The sequence below is a fragment of the Musca domestica genome, unplaced genomic scaffold (assembly GCF_030504385.1).
Source record: "Musca domestica strain aabys unplaced genomic scaffold, Musca_domestica.polishedcontigs.V.1.1 544, whole genome shotgun sequence".
Taxonomy (NCBI): domain Eukaryota; kingdom Metazoa; phylum Arthropoda; class Insecta; order Diptera; family Muscidae; genus Musca; species Musca domestica.
Window position 1 is genome coordinate 29,015 of NW_026712354.1, and position 21,814 is coordinate 50,828.

The 21,814-nt window shown below is 33.2% G+C and overlaps 1 long non-coding RNA gene across 1 annotated transcript in view; it reads left to right on the forward strand.

Annotated features, from left to right (window-relative positions):
• Positions 1–3,357: 3,357 nt before the first annotated feature.
• Positions 3,358–21,814, forward strand: part of LOC101897966 (uncharacterized) — a 105,265-nt gene continuing 86,808 nt past the window's right edge. Inside the window, exon 1 of the long non-coding RNA XR_225533.4 lies at positions 3,358–3,876. This is a non-coding gene — a long non-coding RNA (uncharacterized LOC101897966). The remainder of the gene's footprint in view (positions 3,877–21,814) is intronic.

The following is a 21,814-nucleotide window of genomic DNA, read 5'->3' on the forward strand; positions in this document are numbered from 1 at the left end:
ATTTTTGGGTTCTAAATATAAATCCACTTTTGGATATAGCTCTAATTTGGCGATCCCACCCCATATTCGGCATTTTGCAAATATGTTCAAATAGTAGGTGTCTAAGTACCGTATAATTTTTCCAGACAAATTATAAAATGTTTTCCAATAACAGATTTTATTTAGGTATTAAGAAGAAAATATTATATGCAGAATAAATGAGGGAATGCTGTTAACAATGAAAGCAATAAAACCTAATTGGCCGCCATAGGCACTATTAGAGGGCAGTATTATCTTTACGAATTATGTATTACCCAATACAATGGTGGATACAAAATTTCTTGATAACCTCAGCCATTAGTTAAGGAAGCAGCCGAGGTAATTCCTGATAGTTTTCATTCATTTCAAGGACCCAATCTGCAAGGAGCGATGGTGTTAACAATAGGCCGATTTGATTTCTTGTGCTAATTGAACTTTATAAACCCAAGTCTTGAAAGTATGCTTAATTACCGTTTAGTAATGTAAAATTCCAAAGAACGACGGGGAATGGGATTATAAAATGTTAACTGGGATTATAAAATGTTTAACATTTCTATAACCTCAGCCGTATGCATGAAGAAAGTACATATCATTAGCGAAAATGCGCACGATAATTCGCGGATTCCCTACAATCGAGATCAAGTTCGGAAATGGCTTATATCGGTACACTCCTTGCCTTATGGTGCCCCTAAAAATGGTAACATTTGGCAAAATTATAAAAATTGCATATCTCACAACGAGCGAAGGCAAGATATTTGGAAAATGGAAAAGGATAAATATTGATATTACCATATAAAGTAGACAATTAATTTGAGATTTTATTCAAACTTTTAAATAAACTTTAAATAGAGCAAAGATGGCCAACATCGAACGACTCTTTCAATCATCAGTAATATATCTATCGTTATTTAAACTATCACTCAATTTTTGGAAATTGTACCCTTTGTACAATTATAATACACATTTCCCAAACCATCTTCATATGTCCAGGACACTCTTGAACTCTTGAATAGTACTGTTTAGTACTTTTCGTGCACTTGTAGTAAAACCCATCTTTTTATCACAAACCTTCAACCAACAGGGACCCCAATATCGAAACTTCCAAATTCAATACGTTGACCCTAATCAAACTGTTCCAAATTTAGTGCAATTTAAACTCTAAGGACGCGTTTTCAAAACCACCTTCAGATAACAAATCTACTTTCCAGCCTTAGTTCTCATAACAAATTTTAAGTTTTTCTCTTTCCGTCCACATAGTAGCAATGAGTACCATTTTAGAAATTTAATTTAGTACAATTTTAGAGCCTTTTGTTACCTTAAAGTTCGAATTTCCCAAACCCTTTGATGCATCTATCCTGCACTCCATCAGTGACTCCCATGCCAAATTTAATAATTCCAGCTAATTCATTTTGCCCAGTACAATGTATTTAATTTTTAGCAAATTGTAGAACTTTTCGTACCCTTTGGAAGATCTATCCCGCACTCGAAATGCGATTCTCATTCCAAATTTCAGAATTATAGCTTATTTGTCCAATACGTAATATAATACAAATTGTCAAAAATCCAACTTAATCACAAGCATACGCACCAAGACAGATCCTCGTGCAAAGAAAAAAAAAAAATATATATATAGATATGTATCTATTTAATATAACCCTTTCCAAGTGATATAATGCACTCTACAGCAAACTATAACTGCTCTAAAGCCAAATGTCATTAGGTGGTATGATCTACTTGCAATAAATTCTTTTGTTACGGGAGCTCTGCTAAATATGCATAGTGGTGTAGGGTATCAAATAGTCGGCCCCACCGGACTTCTGACTTTTCCCTTCAGGTTTTTTTTGTTTCACCTTTTCACAGGTATTGTAATATCACTCAAGTGAAATAAATTATATGAAGAAGTGGAAAATATATTCTTTAATATTTTTTCTTATAGAGGTTCCATATTTTCAACAAACACAAATTGATATACAACACACGTTATTTATATGTCTGTTGGCACCATTAAATGCTAATATACCATAACCGATGTTAAATCACTTTAACATTTTTATAGTCCCATATAGATGCTATAATAATATTCAGCAAATGCTAAACCTCTGTTAAACTGCTGTTCACATCAAATGCAAACATTGGAAAGTGTTTCATTCGACAACATAACAATTTCCTTGTTGTACTCTGTCTCCCCCATCAATGTTTTCTGTTTCACATTCTCGCATGTTCCTAATTGGGTGAAATGTTTCATTACACAAGTGGACACACCCCCACAATATACACAACTAAACGGCAGTTATATCCTTGCTCACGAGAAATAATAATTTGGTTCTCACTCCGGCTTTCTAGGATTTATTGTACTCCCTCTCTCGCGCTCACTTTCTCTTTGGTAGTGTTTGTTTTTTGGTGGGAGCGAGATATGAGTACTAAAAACATCTAGAGAGCATGAATGTCAATTGTACCGTTAGACTTTCGAAGCTCACACGGCCGACCTATGTTTAGAAATGTATCTAAAATAAAAAGTAATGTTGTCAATGACCCAAAGAGAAGCGGGGCTAGTGAGAGACAGAGATAAATATGTTGGGAGAGTTTAGGATAAATTCCTTAACGGTTCTAAAACAAATACTAAAACACGATTCTCGTGTCCTGTTTTCCTTTTTGCTAGCATCACATCTGCTGGCCAGTGAGAAGACATTGTTTACGACAACCAGCAGCCTCTGTCGTTTTAGAAGATAAAACCACCAATGTAGATAAAGGACTCAGCTGAACAAAACTGAGAAAACAAGACACGAAACGTGTTGTGAGCCGTAAAAAATAGAGATACACGACGAAGTTACTTTACAATTTTCAGTTATAATGATAATGTCTAAACGAATAGATGTAATACCCGACACGGAGTAGAAGAATTTCTACCGACGCACATTTTTGCCGACCGAAAATATTTTTTTGGAAAACAAAGCAGGAAAATTATACCGATAAGTGTTTTGGGCATTTCAATGTCGAAAACTGCCAAGTGTCAAAATAAAAGAAATTCAAAATAATAATTTGCAGTTCAAATAAAAAACCAGTGAATAAATTATACATGATTTTTCGAATCGCTTGATAATTGCTCGTGTTATCACCACCAAAGACGACAAGTGTTGGGTGTTAAATTTGCAAAGCAATCGTTGCAGCTCTTTGTTTATGTTCTCGTTTTTGTCGTATGCCAGCATCGTGTTATCTCGCATTTTCAAGAAACCGGGATTTAAGTAACACAGCTTTTTTTATAAAAATAACAAAAATCATCAGACCAAAAAAATTTTTTAATCTGAAATTCCAAAGAAAAAAATATTGAAAAAATAAATATTGTGATTGTGCATTGTTTTGTTGTGTTGAAATCGTTGTGAAACAAATATTTCCAGTTTGAGTCCCATTGCCTTGGCTTAGAAGACATTCATTCATTCCTCCCACAGCTTGCCAAACAACAAGTATTGCAAGAACCAGGAGCAAAAATAAAAAATCACCAAAAAGTCATAACATAAAAACCCATAAATTTTCCTCAGAAAATTCTTGTCGGAATCAAGTGGGGAAAACTTATTCTCTGGTTTCATCTAAACCAGAAAAAAAATATAACAACTTTCATAGCAGCAGCAGCAGCATCCAGCCAGCTAGCCAGGCAACAAACATCATACCAAAGTTTGATTTGTAGTTGAAAACTAAGCAAAAAGTGTTTGTAAATGTGTGTGTGTGTGTCTCTTGTGTGTGAATGTGTAAACGACAGGCAAGCAAGCCAACAAGAAGTAAACCAGCAACTGAGCTAAACTGAAGGATCCTACTAAGAATTTCGGCCACAAATCATAAAGTTTATGATTTGTTATCCCAAAGGTAAATATATAACGAATAAAAAACTCAACAGAAACGTGTAACAAACAATTTCACCAAAAAAGGTATTTTTTGGAAAATTTAAAAATAAAATTGAGAAATAATTCGACCAGTTGTTGCCCCTAAATTTGGCAAAATAGTTAAGGAGTAATTTTATGGGGAAATAATTTCTATTTGAAATTTAGTTTTCAATACTTGTGTTCTAGAAGACAAATCTAGACAAGCTATGCAGTTAAAAAATCAAGAATATACTTATATCGAACAGTATGATTCATTGTACTACTGATGATAATATCATACACATACATGTAAACTTATATAGATTATAAAATTAGAATGCCCGCAGAAGAAAATATTCATTTAAGTATCTAAATACCAGTCGATATTGAATTGACACTGTGTGTTCTTTATGTCAGTTGCCATGAATATAAACATAATCTCAGGGAAATAAATTCTCGATTTAAATAGTTTACATATAGAAACCGGTGTAGAATATGGCGTGGGCATAACTAAACAAAATATCTCAATGAAGAAACAGGAATTTGAAAGATAGACATTATTACTAAATTAAATCTTGAAAAAAGGAAGTAAATCAAAATTTTTGGAAAACAAGGTCAGTAGAGCAGGGATATAAAAAATGTTTACCAGGAAGGTTTTTATTTTCTTAAAAAAGTGCTGGGGTTCATGTGACATTGTGACACCCTACACCACTACATTTGATCAAAAGTTTTCGTACAGAGTAATTTATTGTAAATTTCAAGTAAGATTTTGCACACAAAATTAATCCTTAAGTGCTATAAATTATATAAGGGCAAAGAGGGCTAAAATATAAGTTGAATTTAAAATTATTGAAGGAAAAATATGTAGAAAAAATAAATTAAAACTTTTAATTGAATATTATTCAAAAATTGACACAAATGTTTGCTAAAACTTAGCGAGCCGAAAATGTGTTGCATTTCAACACTAGACTAGAATGAGTGAATCCCTCAAGAAATTGAAATACAGGTATGAACGATTTTAAGAATCATTTCCAATTTCAATGATACTATGATATTGAAATTGTTACATTCCTCCCTACGAATAATCCTCATAGAACTAAATCCTAAAATGTTGTTAAAGGACTATGTTCGCTAGAAGGACATATCATGTATTACATGGATATTAATTTTTATATTCCCCCTCATCGCAATAACGGTTTTAGACCCTAGATCTCTTTAGACAAAATCCGTTTCAGGACATTTGGATTCGATCTAGCGATGTCCGTCCGTCTGTCCGGCTGGATCGAGTCCGGAGATGGGCAATATCCGTCCACTCCTTCTGGTATCTACCCCACTATAGACCAAAAAAATCATCCAATTTTGTTCAAACTTTGCAAATCCTAATATATTTACTAGTGGGAAAATTGGCAATATCAGCCCACCTAGTCAAGTACCTCGTCCACAAATTATCAAAATAATAATAATTATAATTTTTATAAAATGTGAGCTAAGAGTCTGATTGTCTATTAATTTCTCACATCTTAATATGTTAATTAACATAATATGTAATGAGGGAATGGGATCTAAAGGTTCACTCTTTTAGATACCTTCACACAAAGGGTCAACATTTTTAATACTCTTCTCTCTTATAAAATGTGAGACAAGTGTTTCATGGTCTTCAAATTTTAACACATCCCAATTCTTTTACCAACACAAAATAGAATGGACCATTCTCCTGGTACCTCCCCCATAACGGGTCAACATTTTGAACAACAGTGACGCTCAAAAAAGGCGAAATGAGCATCCGATTCTTTTAAAATGTGGCACATTCTTATATTTCAATTAACACAAGTTCTAGTATGGAGATGGAATACATCCGCCTACGCCTCCCCCACAAAGGGTCAAATTTTTGAATAATTTTTAAAAAAATGTGACATAAGGGTCTGATTCTCTTCAAATTTTACAATTCACAATGTTATTATTTTACAAAATTAGTTATTATTTTACTAGATTGGTTCCTGCTCAGTCCTGTCCCGTCTATAAAATTTTTATCTGTAAAGCGACTGCAAAATAAGAAAAAACTCAGTTTTTGGTTTATATCATTTACTAAATATTTTGAACGTATCCCTGACTACCTCATAACATAACAATTTTATAATCACCAAAAACAAAGTAAACTCAAATATCAAGTGAAACTCTAAATAATTCTCTCTCAAAATTGGGAACAACTGTCAAAGCCTTGAAAAACGTGGTTACGACCTCAAAATAAAATACCTTATAATTGTAGGTCACTGGGAGCAATTCCAAAATTTCTCTCTATTTTTAATAATTTTTGCGAGGATAATTTTTACTCAATAAAATTTTAAAATATGTATATGAAAAAAACGGGACAAGAATCAAGAAAATAGCCGGTGAATTATTGACATTTCTGAAACCTATGTGTGTTGGGCTTTTCACCTATAGTGTAATCAGGTTTTAGCTTCAGTTTTAATCAAATCATTGTGTTATAACGTTAACAAGCAAGCAAAGGCTATGGGCTTGCTAAAGTCCTTACCATTAACAGTCCCAACAGCTCTTCAATTTATTGGCCAAATAATGGGATATTTAAGAAAAACATTCCAAATATCGTGACTTTCACAGGTAAGATGTGTATAACGCATTAATTGGCAATTTATGAGTAGAATTTTGTCATTAATACCTTCCAAGTTTTGAAAAACCCACTTAGGTCCAAACCCATTTTGGTCTAATTCGGTAATTTTTTGTGTTTTTTTTTCACACAAGAGTTGTGGTCCATCTTATACCAAAAATATTATCTTATGGTCATTGAAATGCTCGGCGTCTGCCCTGACCTTAACCTTAACTTAACCTTATGCCAATTTCCGTGTCGACTGGTCTTCTAACAAGTAACTTCTAACAAGACTTCTAAACAAGTAAAAAAGTGTCAGTTCATTTCTACCCCTTAATATTTTGGGCACATCATCAAAAAACAAGAGGCTTCTATTCTCACCCTAAATATGAGAAATTTGGTGAGGATCGGAAATTACTACCAGTATATAAGTAATAATCCTATCAAATAAAAAATGAAAAAAACAATAATGCAAAAAAACAATTCTTTATTTTAAGTCTGAAACTGAGAAATGACAAATAATAACACAAAATGCAAAAAATATCCACTTCTTAATGGAATATTTTCATGCGATTTTTTGATATTATCTTTTTCTGTCGAGAGGCCTTTCGAAATTATTGAATTAGAATTATCAAACTCACTCCAGTCGTTCTTCAGTTATAAGCATAGTAACTAAAATGCATTTTATATGAATTGATTTTATATATTTTGACATGTATCCAATATATTTCCTATTAGCATCATGTAACGGTCAGAAGTGATCTGTTTGGGTATTTGTGATTTCGATTAAAAATATTCTGGGCTAAAAATACTCGAGGTTTATTGGAAATATTTGCATTTTTTACACAAAATTAGATCAATTTCATCCTCTAAATATATTACCATGACAATCCAAATTGGAAGGCTTCTGCCCTGTTTTAAACTCTAAACCTATGCAAAATTGAGCTTTGCAAAATCAGAATAAAAATAAATAAATAAAAATAAAATCCATTAAAAATGCTTTTAAAATCTCAAGAAATCCGAATACAGAGATTTAAAGTTATTTTGAGGTCTATATGAAGACGTGGGCCTACATAAGCAATTTTCTGTCACAGGCTGTAGTACACATGAGAAAGGTTAAATACGAAATTTGAAGCAATTCCAGAGAATAACGTCGCTACAATCATCAAAATACCGATATTTATGGGTTGACCTGGAACTGCATAGACAATTTTCTGTCATAGAATGTAGTACCCATTACGAAGTGCAAATATGAAATTTGAAACAATTGCGTTGAATTTTGTACCTAAAATCGTCAAAATACCGAATATAGGGAGGTATAGATATATACGAAGACCTAGACCTGCAATGAAAATTATCTGTCATAGACTGTAGTACCTACTAGAAACTTCAAATACGAAATTTGAAACAATTCCGTTGAATAATGTCGCTAAAATCATCTAAATACCGAATATAGGGATGGAAAGGTTTATGGGGGCTATAACCACACGTGGACCTATAGCCCATTTTCAATACCAAAAGTCCTGTAGACCAAAGACACATATTTGTAAAATTTTATCAACCTTCTTCAATAAGTTTGGAATCTAGAGTGGACAACCAGACAGGCGGACGTACATCGCTAAATCGACATAGAATTTTAAGCTGATTAAGAATTTGTGAGGTCTTAAATGTATATTGACAATCTTAATATACCCGCCATACTATAGTGGAGGGAATAAAGGTGGAGAGGAGAGGAGCTTTGTTTGACTGTTCTTAAAAATTTGGTTCGAAATTTGGTATTTGGCGTTCCTAATAACCGCTATTTCCACTGGCAAAAAGGTTTTATAAAGTTCCATGTTTTTATACCCTACACCACAAGGTGGTCAGGGTGTCTTATGTCTTTGTGCATTTGTTTGTAACAGGCAAAAGGAAACGAGATAGACCCATAGTTCCTTTTAATGATCTGCAAAGAATGACTTTCTGAGTTGATTTATGCATGTCAGTCCGTCTGTCCGCCCGTCTGTCCGTCCGTCCGTCTGTCCATGTATTCTTGTGAACAAAATGCAGGTCGCATTTATTATCCGATTGAGATGAAACTTTGCAAACAACATTTGTTTGGCCCAAGGACGAACCCTATTGAAATTGGAGATAATCGGTAAAAATTTAGATATAGCTCCCCTATACATCTTTGTCCGATTTGCCTTTTATTGTGCACCAAACGTGTAATATCAGCCCGAATAGTATGAAATTTTGCACAAACAACCAAATTAGGCCTGAATAAGTACGCCAAATTTGAATTAAATCGGTTCAGATATAGCTATAGCTCCCATATATATTGTTCATCCGATTTGTTATTTTTGTCCTCCGCAGCCGTAATATGCACTCTATAACAACAATATTTGGGGAAATATATCAAATGCAGCTCAGAAATACATTTGCTAAATTTTATCGAGATCGGTTCAGATTTGGATATAGCTCCTATATATAACTTCGTCCGATTTACCTTTTATTGTGCACCAAACGTCTAATATTTGCCCAAATGGGATGGAATTTGGCACATACGACCGAATTTAGTTTAGAAGGTAGTATGCCAAATTTGGTGAAGATCGGTTCAGATATAGCTATAGCTCCCATATATATTGTTCATCCGATTTGTTGTATTTGTTAGGGACTTTAGGACTTTCTTTACTGTTTTTTTTTTTTTTCGTAGCCTCTGTGTAACTATTCAAAGTTAATGATTTTTGTAACATTTTCCAATGGAATTGTTTTGGATTTTATATTTAAGGTTTGTAATGGTTACCACCCCCTATGACAAAATATTGGTTAAACAGATCCTCATTTTGAGAGCTGATTAGGATTTGTCAATATTTTTCTCATATAAATAAATTCTTCTACAGCTTGTACTTCTCCATTCTCGGGAAGAAGATTGTAATTTAGCAAATTTATGAAAAATTCGAAAATGCCAATATTTTGAAGAGTTAAAATTTTTCAAAAAAAGTCATATATAACCCATAAATGTTCGACATTTTGACTAATAACTGTGGTAATATGTGCTCCATTTTTCAGGAAACCCCAATATGAAAATGTGAAAATATATCAGATAACTCCTTTTGAATATTGGAGTATTATTTTAGTAAGGAAGTATCGCACGAAGTTTTAGCTCGGCATATCATATAATTAAAATAACATGTATATGAGGTGTAAAAATGGATTCTATTACCCCACCAACTCCTGCACTTCCGCCATAAAAACCGATTTTTGAATAAAATAACTCCCTTAAAGTGGGAAATTAGTGTAAGGCTTTCTATGACTTTTTAACACCCCAATATATTTTCCATATCCCTGAAAATGGAAAATGTCGGCCCACTTTTTGTTGTACCTCTGCCACAAAAAGTTTAAAAAAATATATATCATGCTTTTGGCCATGTAAATCGGATTGAGTAGCCGATTTAGTTCAAACATGGTCCTTGGTAAAATTTGGTACAAAAAGGTTCAATCTTTATGGTATGTCCTACCAAAAGAGGTATACATATATAAATGGCCAAATCCTAGGTGTATATATCTGTCCGAAGAACGACTGACGATTTTCTAAATTGAGTAAATTGGGAGGATTCGGAAAGATTTAAATTTCTGATTAGAATCAAGAATGTGATCAATCTAAACACTATTCTGCAGCTAAATCAAGACTATGATATAAAACCTTGTCCCAAATTATTCATACAATATTCTTAGCCTCACAGAAGTGTAGGGCATTGTCAAACTTCACTTATTTAAGGTCTCCAATGGCAAAACCTTAGACAAATATTAGAAATATTGCCAAACCTGAAAAGAATGTTAGATGAAATCTTTCTTGTCTGACACAAGACAAATGTTTGTTTCTTGTTTAATTCCAATTTACCCACAAAAATGCAAACAAAAAAGGGGAAAGGATGCGAGAGCAAACACGAAGGACGCTTTGTAGAAGAAGGCACGTTTAATAACAAAAAGGAATTCCTTTAAAATAGATAGACAAAGATTTTCGTCTAGAGGAATTTTTCATAGAACCAAAAACAACAACAACAACAATATCAGCAACCTAAATACCTTTCCACGCTTAGGTAATAAGTACCCTTTGTCATGAATGGCTTAGGAATTTGAAAATTTTCCAAATAATTTTGTAAATAATGATTAATGTTACAATTCCCACCATTACCGGCACCTATCCTTTTTGTCCGGTGTGTTTTGGGGGCCCCTGAGTTAATTAATGTTTATACAAGCATGGGACCGTAAAAGGAAAGGCTACTTAAATCGCCCTTCCCCTCACCCACAGGTTTATAAAAGGCTGGCTATGTGATAATGGCGCTGGCTGTCTGAATTATAGTTTATTTCAAAACTTGGAGGTTGCTTCCGTACTCTAAAGGTCAATCAATATATAAACAGGTTTACGGCCTGGCACTTGCGTTTTCTTTTTAAGATATCCAGCCGTTGAAGGTAACAGTTGTTGTTTAATGGAGTTGGACCATTGTTTTCAGTTTTTGTTAAAGAATATCTTTTGACATCATATTTAAGCTGGAGTAAAATTAAGGAAGTAAGGCAAATTTATAAACATTAGGAATTTTCTTGGGAAATTTTCTTTTTTTTTTTTCTCTTCTACTTCTTAAATTTATTTATAAACAACAAAATATGTACATTTTATGTGGTTTCTGGAGTAGTGTGGGGAGTGGGGGACTGGGAAACTTTTTCTTTTTAGATAAAGTAGTGATATTTTCGTGTAAAACAAAGTTTATATTTATAGGACTTTATTTTCATAACTTATTGAACTTCGTGGAAAACAAGGACGATGCTTTTTAGAATACTAAGGCATGAAACAGGAAAAAGGGAACATTGACGTCATAAATTTAGACAAAACATGTTGATGTTAATAGACAGAGGATTTGGGGATTTCTTTAGGAAATAGGAAAATTGAATAGAACAGAATTTCACGTTTTGGGGTCATTCATCTTTTGCCAAACACAATTAATTTTTTTTGTAGAAAATATTTGGAAACGATATTTAAAGAGGGAAAACGGGACTTAAAAACACTTTTGAAAGCTTTTTGAACATTTGAAGAGGTCTTAATTTTTCGACGTAATTATTCAGCGGATTACTTTGAATTGACATTAAGGTTATGATCCTAAGATTCAAAATTAAGTTTAGATTTGAAGGTATTCAATATAATTCAGAAAAATATTACTCTCCAAAAATCTGGTAAAAAAACCTCTGCTCATTAGATATCCAATATTTGCTATGATTATTTTTGGAAAGTTAATATGTTAGAGTGATTCTCATTAACTTGAGAATTCTCGACACTTAAGGGATTATTTTCCTAGTATCAAAAGTAATTCAAAATCAAGAAATAAATCTTAATTGTAGACATTAAGGTAAGCCTAAGATTGAGAGGCCGTTGAAATAAAAGTCAAGAGGTAATTAAGAAACGGTCTTTTATTTCCAAGAGAAGGCCTTGAAAGGTTCTCCATATTCAGTGGACTAATTTTAATGTACTCAACTATTGGGTGGAAACCCTTGAGATGTAGTTAATTTTTCGATGGAATTCTGATGGTAAGATAATGAAGACAGGTTCCAAAATTGAATTTTTATTTAAGGACACCCAAAATAAATTTGAAATATCTTGTAAGAAAATATTTGTTAGGATTATTTTTGGAAAAGTTAATAAATGAGTGTGATTCTCATTTTCTTGAGAAAGCTCTGCCATAAAGAGATTATTATTATTATTTTTTTTTGATATGAAAGTGGTTAAAACTCAGTTTAGATCAACCAAATGGCGAGGGCTCTGAAAAAAACGAGAGTTATTTAAGAAAGTATTTTGAAAAAGTATTTTATTTTCAACAAAAGGCTTTGGTAGGACCTCCATTTTCAGTGGAATAATTTAAAGTTATTCAATTATTGGGGGAAGCCTTTGAGATTTGATGGGATTCCGATGGGGGCATAATGGACACCGGATCCAAAACGGAATTTTGATTTAAGGACATCCAAAATAATTCTGAAACCCTTTTTTTCTCACATCTGGTAAAAAAAATCGTTGGTCACTGGCTTTGCAATATTTGTTATGAAACTTTATGGAAAAGGCTATCAGTGAATGTGATTCCCATTCACTTGACAATGTTCAACACTTAAAGACTTTCTGGTACAAAAAGTAATCAAAACTCAAAGAAAGTTCTTGCATTAAGCCCTTTAGATTAATCCAAGTGTGAAACGTCGGTAAAAAAAATAGTTAAGAGTTCATTAGGTAAAAGTCTATTATTCTAATTGAAGGCGTTGAAAGTACCTCCATTTTCAGTGGAAAAATTTTTAGGTGTGCAATTATTAGAAGAAAGCTATCGTGGGGGCTTATATTTTCCATGTAAGAACTTCCAAGGATTTTCATTTTCCATTTTCAGTAGATGTAGACGTTTAGATTAACACAAAAGTAAAAGATTGTGGAAGTAAAAGTCAAAAGATAAATAAGTAAAGGTTTTTTATCTTCAAAAGAAGGACTTGAAAGGACCTCTATTTTCCGTGGAATACTTTAAAGGTTTTTAATTATTAACAGAAAACTTTGGATAGGCTTCAATTTTGGCCCTATCCCTAACTCCATGAAATTTCGGGAAAATTGGACCCTAATTGCGCCCTAAAGCATTAATCCAAATCAACGGGCGGACACACATATCAGCTTGGCGAGATAGAAAGATCCACACATAACATCGTAAGCGTAGGACCAATATTTCGCGATAATACAAAACTTTTGGACCAATCAAACTTAAAAACCCCTAACACATAGGTTGTAGGGTATAAAAATGGCCTTCAAGGGATTTGGACCACATCGAATCCTATTTTCGTTGGCTATAGGTCACAACAGCCAGACAGGAGGAAAGGAAGACCATTTAACTTCCACGACCTGAAACAAATTTCGTTCAAAGGGACTTGGTGTAGAAGTTTTTTATGTATAAGACTTTAATGGGCTTCTTTTGCTAAGGTTTTGTGAGATTCCTATGCTTTAAATGCCTTCTTAAGATGGTGGCATGTTATTGAAGCCCTTTTAACAACTCTTATTGACGCCTATTGTAGGACTACTTTTAAAGGAATTATATGGCCTGACTGAATTATATTAAAGACTTCTACTGAAAACCTTTGAAGCCTTACATTGGCCACATCGATACCCATTTCGTGAGTGAGTTTCGAATGTCCTAAAACGAAAACTAAAATTCCTGTGAAATATATTTTTGATAATTGCAAAAAAAAAATATGCCGCATAAGAGCTCTGTAAATAGCCTTCAATTGACACTGAATATTAAAATAGTAATATTACATAATAATCCAACATAGCTAATTTTTCAATTGTTATTGAATATTAATATAAAAAAAAAACCTACACAAAAATCCCACATACAATTTCCCTGTCATTTATTTTAAAACGACTTCCAGCTAATCAATAAAAATTATCGCTGTCACTCATTTGTGCTTGTAAGCCTCGGAATGTATTTTTATCATCATGTGATTGATTGCTAACAAAACTAATAATAATAATAATATAGTTTGTTGTGTGTAATATTTCATATTCGCAGGTTCAAAGGTCATTAATAAAATTCAATATCATTTTCAGTTTTATTGTGTTTTATTGAGACAATTGATTTGTGCTTTGATACAATCAATTTAACTCTAAATGGGTTATTTATTGACTTAAAAATTGGCCATAAAAACAATGTCACAAAACGGCATAGAATGTAGTTGCGATTTTAGAAGCTCTGGACGAAAGGCAATGTATTAAATATTGAAGGTGTTTTTATAGGAAGAGATGAAATATGGGAATACAAAAAGGTTTCTTGAATTGTATGAATTACTTATTTCTTATATTAGATTTCCACTGCAAAAATTGACTCGGTCCAAACAATTCTCACAAATATTATTGTAGTTATGATAGGGCGACATTTCGAATCGATCTGACTAGGGATGGAATCAGTGGAGTAATTCCTGAATTGAAGAAAGCATGTTTCAGGTCCATTCCAGTTTTTACGGTTTTTTTTATCCATAGCTTGAGTTTGTAATTGGGACTTTCAGGGTGTTTACAAACTAGCATTGTGGGGTAGACATTAAATATTGGTTTTAAGAGCAATATTTCAAACTATAACCAACTTCTGGTCCAAAAACTGATAATGTCCTTTCCACAAAAAGGTAAAAAAAACTATGGGAATTCTGTTCCAAAGTTTTAACATAAAATAATATTTTGATCTCTTTCGGTTTCTTTCCTGTAATGTTAAATTTCGTCCCGATTGCACACATTTCTTACATTTGATGCATAATAAAGATGAAACAGATTTTAACCAAATTTTTGCATGCACTTTTTGGTTAAATTTGACAAATGTTCATGTAGACTGTAAAAAATCACGAAAATTTTGGATATTTTATGCGGATTTTAGATGCATAAGCTATGGGAAAATAATTTAACTGTTATAAAATATACTATAAATTGGATTACGATGAGTTGGCTGAAAATTGTTTGCAAATATGTTTTGGACTTATTTTGATTAAAAAAATTTTAAATCTTTGGACTTAAAAAATGTGTCTGAGAGATTAGCAATACCAAAATCGAGTTGGTACCACTACACAAATTATATTCCAAAAGTGGAACATAATTCGTAGATTCGAATAAAAAGGAAATATAAAATTACGAATTATATTCAAATTTATATTCAAAACCAGTTAGAACTTACCAGTCGGTTTTCGAGATGCAAAACTCAGTGTATATATATTTTTATACATACATGGTAAAATGAAAAAAAATGCAACCAACTTCAGACTGCTGTCATTTCTAAGCAAATCGTCCGACAGCTGATAAAATTATTCCAGTGACAGCTCTTTATATTGTTTACAAGCGTACACACAATAATGGTTACAAAATGAGGTTCCTCGCTTCATTTCCACATTGCGATGGACACCAAAATATCCGGATACCAATCCGTTGGACTATTGTGTCTGGAGTATTTTGGAGAGCAAGGTCGGCCCTAACAAATACCAAAATATCGATCACCTCAAGCAAGCGCTTCGGCGGGAATGGGCCAAAATACCGCAGAGAAACATTTGGCCTGCGTGTGACCGTTTCATTAGCCGCTTGAAGGGCATAATTCGTGCCAATGGTGACCAATACGAACAAATCTAAACTTATTCTGAAATTTTTAGCTTTCAATATTTTGGCTTTTGACTTTTTGACTGTATACCATCGGTAGCCGTTCTCTGTGATCTATATCAAATAGTGCAATATCTTTACCAAAAAAGTCATAAAGGTCACAGCCGTCATTGTATGTGTGGAATCTCGCACTAATATATATGTATTATCTGATGTATAATTGGGATGAAAGATTTTTCAATCCGAGAATTTTCAATAAATTAAAAAAAAAACAGTATGCATAGGCTACAGTCAGATAGTGCAGGGTATGTGATATGCTATAATTTACGGTAAAATTTCGGAAGATGAAGAATAGCCCTGGAATGAACAATGTTATGCATATTAAAACCACATTTTATTTTTATTTATTTATACATTTTTTTACATTCATCGAAACGAAAACAAAATTTAAGTTCAAAACTTTATTTTCCAAGTGTAACTAACAATACATATACCTCTTGTTAAGGTACGTTTTTGGTCCACTTAATTCTTGCGAAAGGCTATATTGTTTTTTTTTTTTTTTTTTTTTTTTGGAATATCCCTTTATTACGCCGTCCGTCGTTCAAATTAGAACTAAAAACAATATTTAAAAATTTTGATATATATCGGAAAATCTCCTATACCAGAAGTGTCCTTTTTAAGTACTTGAAAATCAGGAAGTGACTTTCAGCATTGAAAATATTCGCGGTTGAATAGAAATGTTGGTGTTTTTCACACAAAGTTAAGGTCTATTTCACCTTGTATATTTGCGAAAGACTAACGTTAACGTGGACATACCAACGGGCAGCCATAGCTCGTCGAGATGTCATTATCGGTGTCCTGAATTCGAGTTGTTATCACTTTTTTAGTCAATTGAAACTTATTATACCCTCTCTACAGATTAGTATAGAGTATAAAAACGTCTTTAATTTCAGCCATTCGGATAGAATTTGAACATATTTTGAGAGGATATTTTTGTTGAGATTAGTACATATTCAATTTAAGTAGAAAGTGTGGCTATAGCTTACGCAAAATGAAGAACGTCATGTAAAAATTTATATTTGATGAACTTTTATACAATGAAATCCTTACATGGAAAATGATAGTCAAATATCGAAATTTATATGAATTACTGTATCACACTGAGAGTCTGACCTGTATTATTCTGGAAAACCTGTTCAACTTTCAACGAAAAAAAAAAAAAAACAAATTTGCATTTTCTCATCTCTTTCATCTCTAAATCAATCAATCACCAAGTATGGAAGTTCTAAAAAATTAAACGTCTTTGGGTGGATATCTCGACAAATTTTGTAATCCACCAAAAAATTCATAAAGAGACTACCGAAACCCCCAATAATTATTTATTTACTTTTCAAAAAGTCAAAAAAAAAAAAAAATGCGCAAAGAATAAAATGACCAAATGACTTCTGGGGTCTCTCATGGCGTATACTGTTTCAATTTAAATCACTTATACGCCACCTGTTATAATTATCAAGAGATGACAAGAAACATTTGTTATTCAAATTTTTAGAGGTGTTCATAGAAACGAGTAAAACATCGCAGAGTTACATTAAATTACATTCTATGTCTTCAATGAGAAAGATAAGTCAAGGTCTCTTAATGATATGTCATGAATTTTCATCGTTTTTGCCATATTTTGCATATTCATAAATTCTCCGCTCTTCATAATACCCAGACCACAAATATTGTTTTTCTCAATTATTGAAATGATTTTCGCTAAATAAAAAGCACTCGCACATACACTCATATGTGTATACACTAAAGCTTTCTACCAACTTTCACATATGCTTATTGTGCAGCATTCAGAATAATCCTTTAAGTGCAAAAAATATAAACAATTGTATCGCATACTTGCAGAAAAGGGGAGAATTCATAGCAATGCAATTCATTGCACTTTGAACTTTTCCCCACGCACCTGATGCCTTGAAGAGGAAAACATAACAAAACGACTATAACAAATCAAAAGCACTAGAAAGACGTTACCATTCGGTTTTGGTGTCTGGGGTCACTGGCTCTGGAAAACATCAATATATAACAAAAGCAAGTGGGTATGCAGCAAGGCAATGTGATTATGAGTTACACAAAAAGGAGGCATAAATAATGTTCCTTCTTAACCAGACATAATCTCGTTATTTTTCACCTTTTGCACATGTGCTTGCATTGTGAACAACTTTTTCGCGTAATATATGGAGTGTATTTGCAAATGTTGTATATTTTACTCCAACTAATAGGATGCTGTGAAAGGGAAACATTTTTAGAATCATGACGTGGTGCACTAGGTGTTTTGTCGTATATACTGAATGAATAATATAGAATATTTAATCGATAATTGTAGGACATGAATGGGTAGAAATACAAGTACTAATGGAGCAAAAATCCAGAGCATATCTGACCAATAATCAAAATATGGAAATTGGAACAAGACATTTTTCCTAAATGCCATTTCAATATGAGATGTTTTCAATAGCCACCAGTAAAGCAGAAGAACTCCATGAGCAATGCAGGGCTCCTCCTATAAAACATAAAATTCTAATTAAACTGTCATCTACATATACAATGGAAGTTTGTGTAAGGTTCTTCGCTTATAACTCAAAAACCGCTAATATTATTTTAACGATTCAGACAAATTCGGAATTGTCTTTTGGCAGAAAATAATAAAATTTAAAAATATCGCGTAAAAATGTTAAATTTGAATTTTTTCATTTTGAGGTTTGGTATGTACAAAAGAAGTATTTTATATTGGAGGATTTTTTTTATTTTTTCTTACTATGTTCGATGCACATTTGTAGTGTATTTTTATACCCTCCACCATAGTATGGAGGGTATATTAAGTTTGTCATTCCGTTTGTAACACCTCGAAATATACGTTTTAGACCCCACAAAGTATATATTCTTGATCAGCATAAAATTCTATGTCGATTTATCAATGTCCGTCCGTCTGCCCGTCTGTGGAAATCACTCTAACTTCCGTACGAAATGAAGTAAGTTGATAAAAATTTATTCGAATGTGTATTATGTCTGCAGGACTTTTGGTATTAAAAATGGGCCATGTAGGTCCACGTCTTCGTGAGTTTTTAATGGATACTGCATCCTAAGTCAGAAAATTGTCTGGGCGGGTCCACGTCTTCGCCCCTATATAACGGTGCCCCCCCATTTTCGGTATGTTGCTGATTTTAGCGACTTTATTTACCGGAATTGTTTCAATTTCGCATTTGAAGTTTGTAAGCATAAGACAAAATATAGCCCCATATAACGGTTCTCCCGATATTCGGTATTGATGATTAATTAATATTTGAAGTTCGTAATGAATAATACAGCCTATGACAGAAAATTGTCTGTACAGGTCCACGCCTTCGCCCATATAATGGTGCCCCCGATTTTCGGTATGTTGCTGATTTTAGCGACTTTATTTACCGGAATTGTTTCAAATTTCGCATTTGAAGTTCGTAATGGATACTGCATCCTAAGACAGAAAATTGTCTGGGTAGGTCCACGTCTTCGCCCCCATATAATGGTGCCCCCGATTTTAACAGAATTTTTAATGGATTTTAATTTTTTAAAAATGCCAAATTTGTACCAAGTTTTGGAGGGTATTCAAAGTTCGGCCCGGCCGAACTTACAGCTTTTTTACTTGTTTTTTAAACAAATCTCAGCGAATTTTGGATTTGGCCCTTATTTGTCGTCTTGGGTTATAAGGGGGTAGAAGAAAGTTTTCAATGTAGGTCAATTTTTCGGACTAGATAAGTCAAGGTCTCTTAATGATATGCCATGAATTTTCATCGTTTTTGCCATATTGTGCATATTCATTAATTCTCCGCTCTTAATAAATGTACCTCGTGACTTTACCATTTCGAAGGTCTTCACTACATATTCCAATGGATTTGGCTAAAAATGTATATTTTGTTTACTTTGGGGGTGCAAATGTTACACAAAAATTTCAACATAGGTAAATATTTTTAGAATCTTCACCATACAACAGTACGCCCCAGGTCCACCGATCTATAGCCTTTTGGCGGACAAACAGACCGACATTTTTTGGGGGACTTATGGGGACTCTCTAACGCACAATTTTTGATGCTATGGTAATGGGTGTAAACGAGTCATAAACTTTGGCTATTTTTAAATCATTCTACCCTCAATTAATCGGTTATGAGGTGTATAAAGCAAAGCAAATTCCAAATTACTGCTGATTTTACTGGACAATTTTGCTAAGATTTTTACAATACTAAAAATTAAGTTGAGCCCTTACATGGGGGTAAGGTTGATATATAACTTTTAAAACAGCTTAAATCGACCAGTACGGGAGGGAACATTCATATCAGCCATATCTGTGAATAATTATGCATTGAAAGATATACATAAAAGACAAAACAAAACAAAGGGTCGGCAAAGCGAACCGGGTCAACTAGTTTATAATAAATAAATAAATATTTAGAACAAATTCTTGTGATTTAGAATATTAGAATATAAGAAAATTTCAGGCACGTATTATGGCATTTAAGATAAACAGGGTGAAAAAAAACTGCAACAAAGTCAAACGCAATATTTTTACACTTTTTTAAAATTTGATTGAACAAGTTATAGAGTATCCATCGGTTTTGCCGACAGATGTATACCCTCAGCCAATGTGCGATTACTTAAAATATTTTGACTTCTGTGATGATTATTTAAATGTTTAACCCCTTATGGAGTAGGTTCCAAAAGAATTGGCCAATATTGGCCATTTCGTATCGGGCCTAAATAAAATGATATAAATTTTGCGACGTGCTAGGTTTGGATTATATTGGTAACATTCTTCAATTTACATGACATATATGATACTTTTTAGAAGATGTTAACGTGCGTGAGCTACCAGATATAGTCGATTGAAGCATTCCATTTTCATGCTTCATCTAATACATATAAAAACATTGGTATGGGTAATATTACAAGAAAATCGAACATTATATACAATTTTTGGAAAATCATAAATTCCATTTTCATCTCAGGTTTCTGGAAATAGGGAAATATTTAGATATAGGAAGTTGTAAAGAATCGCTGACTTGTTTCGCAAGTTATGACAGATAAATGTATTTTGTGACCCTTTGTGAAAGAAGTACCACAATCATTTCCACAACATATATTGTATTTGCAAAAATGTTTGTATTTGGGAAATTTGAGGAGCGTTGGATGCTTATTTCGCTTTCTTTAGCCTTTGCGGGGGAGGTACCGGAAGGAGTGGACCTATATATCTCATCTTCACAGCAGATCTTCTTTTAAGGAAAATGATGGGATGTGTGAAATATAAAGAAAACCCGATGTTTATTTCGGATTTAATAAGCGTTTTGGTTATTCAAAAATTTGTGGGGGAGGTGCCAGAAGGACTTGGTGGAGTGCACCGATATTATTCATTTGTGCACCCGGCATAGAACTGACGCCAATATTAGGATATGCAAAGTTAGAGCCGAGTTGGATTATTCCTTCTCTTTCTGTACAGATTTTTTTTTTTTTTTTTTTTTGAAAATTTCGACCTTTTCTGGGGGAGGTACCAGAAGAAGTGCACCGATGTATTCCATCTTGGCACCAGAACTTGGGTTAATAAAATTATTGCGATGTCTGAAAATTGAAGACAATCGGACTCTTACATCACATTTTATAAGAGTTGTAATTATTCAAAATGTTGACCCTTTGTGGGGGAGGTACCTGATGGAGTGGACCGATATTGTCCATCTTCGTACCTGACCTAGCACTGATGAAAATATTATGATTCGCAAAGTTGGACCAAAATCGGATTATCCTTTCTTTTTCTGTGCAATAAATTATTTTCTTTGAAAAATTTTGACATTTTGTGTGGGAGGAGTCGACCAATTTTGTCCATCTCAGAACTCGATCTAAGTTTTATAAATATAATACGATGTACCAATTTTGGATCAAATCGGAAGCTCCCTTCGAGAGTTATCGTGCGAACCAGCCAGGCAGCCAGCCAGCCCGACAGACAAACAGACGGACGGCCGGACATCGCTAGATCGACTTCAAATGTCCTGAAACGGATTTGGTCCAAAGAGACCTAGGGTCTAAAACCGTTATTTCGATGGGGCACGTTTTGGCCGTATCAAATGATATATACCCCCTGTAGCCACATGGTTGCGGGTATAATGAAAGCAAAAAATTTCGGAAATAGTATCAAATTTTAGAATAAAA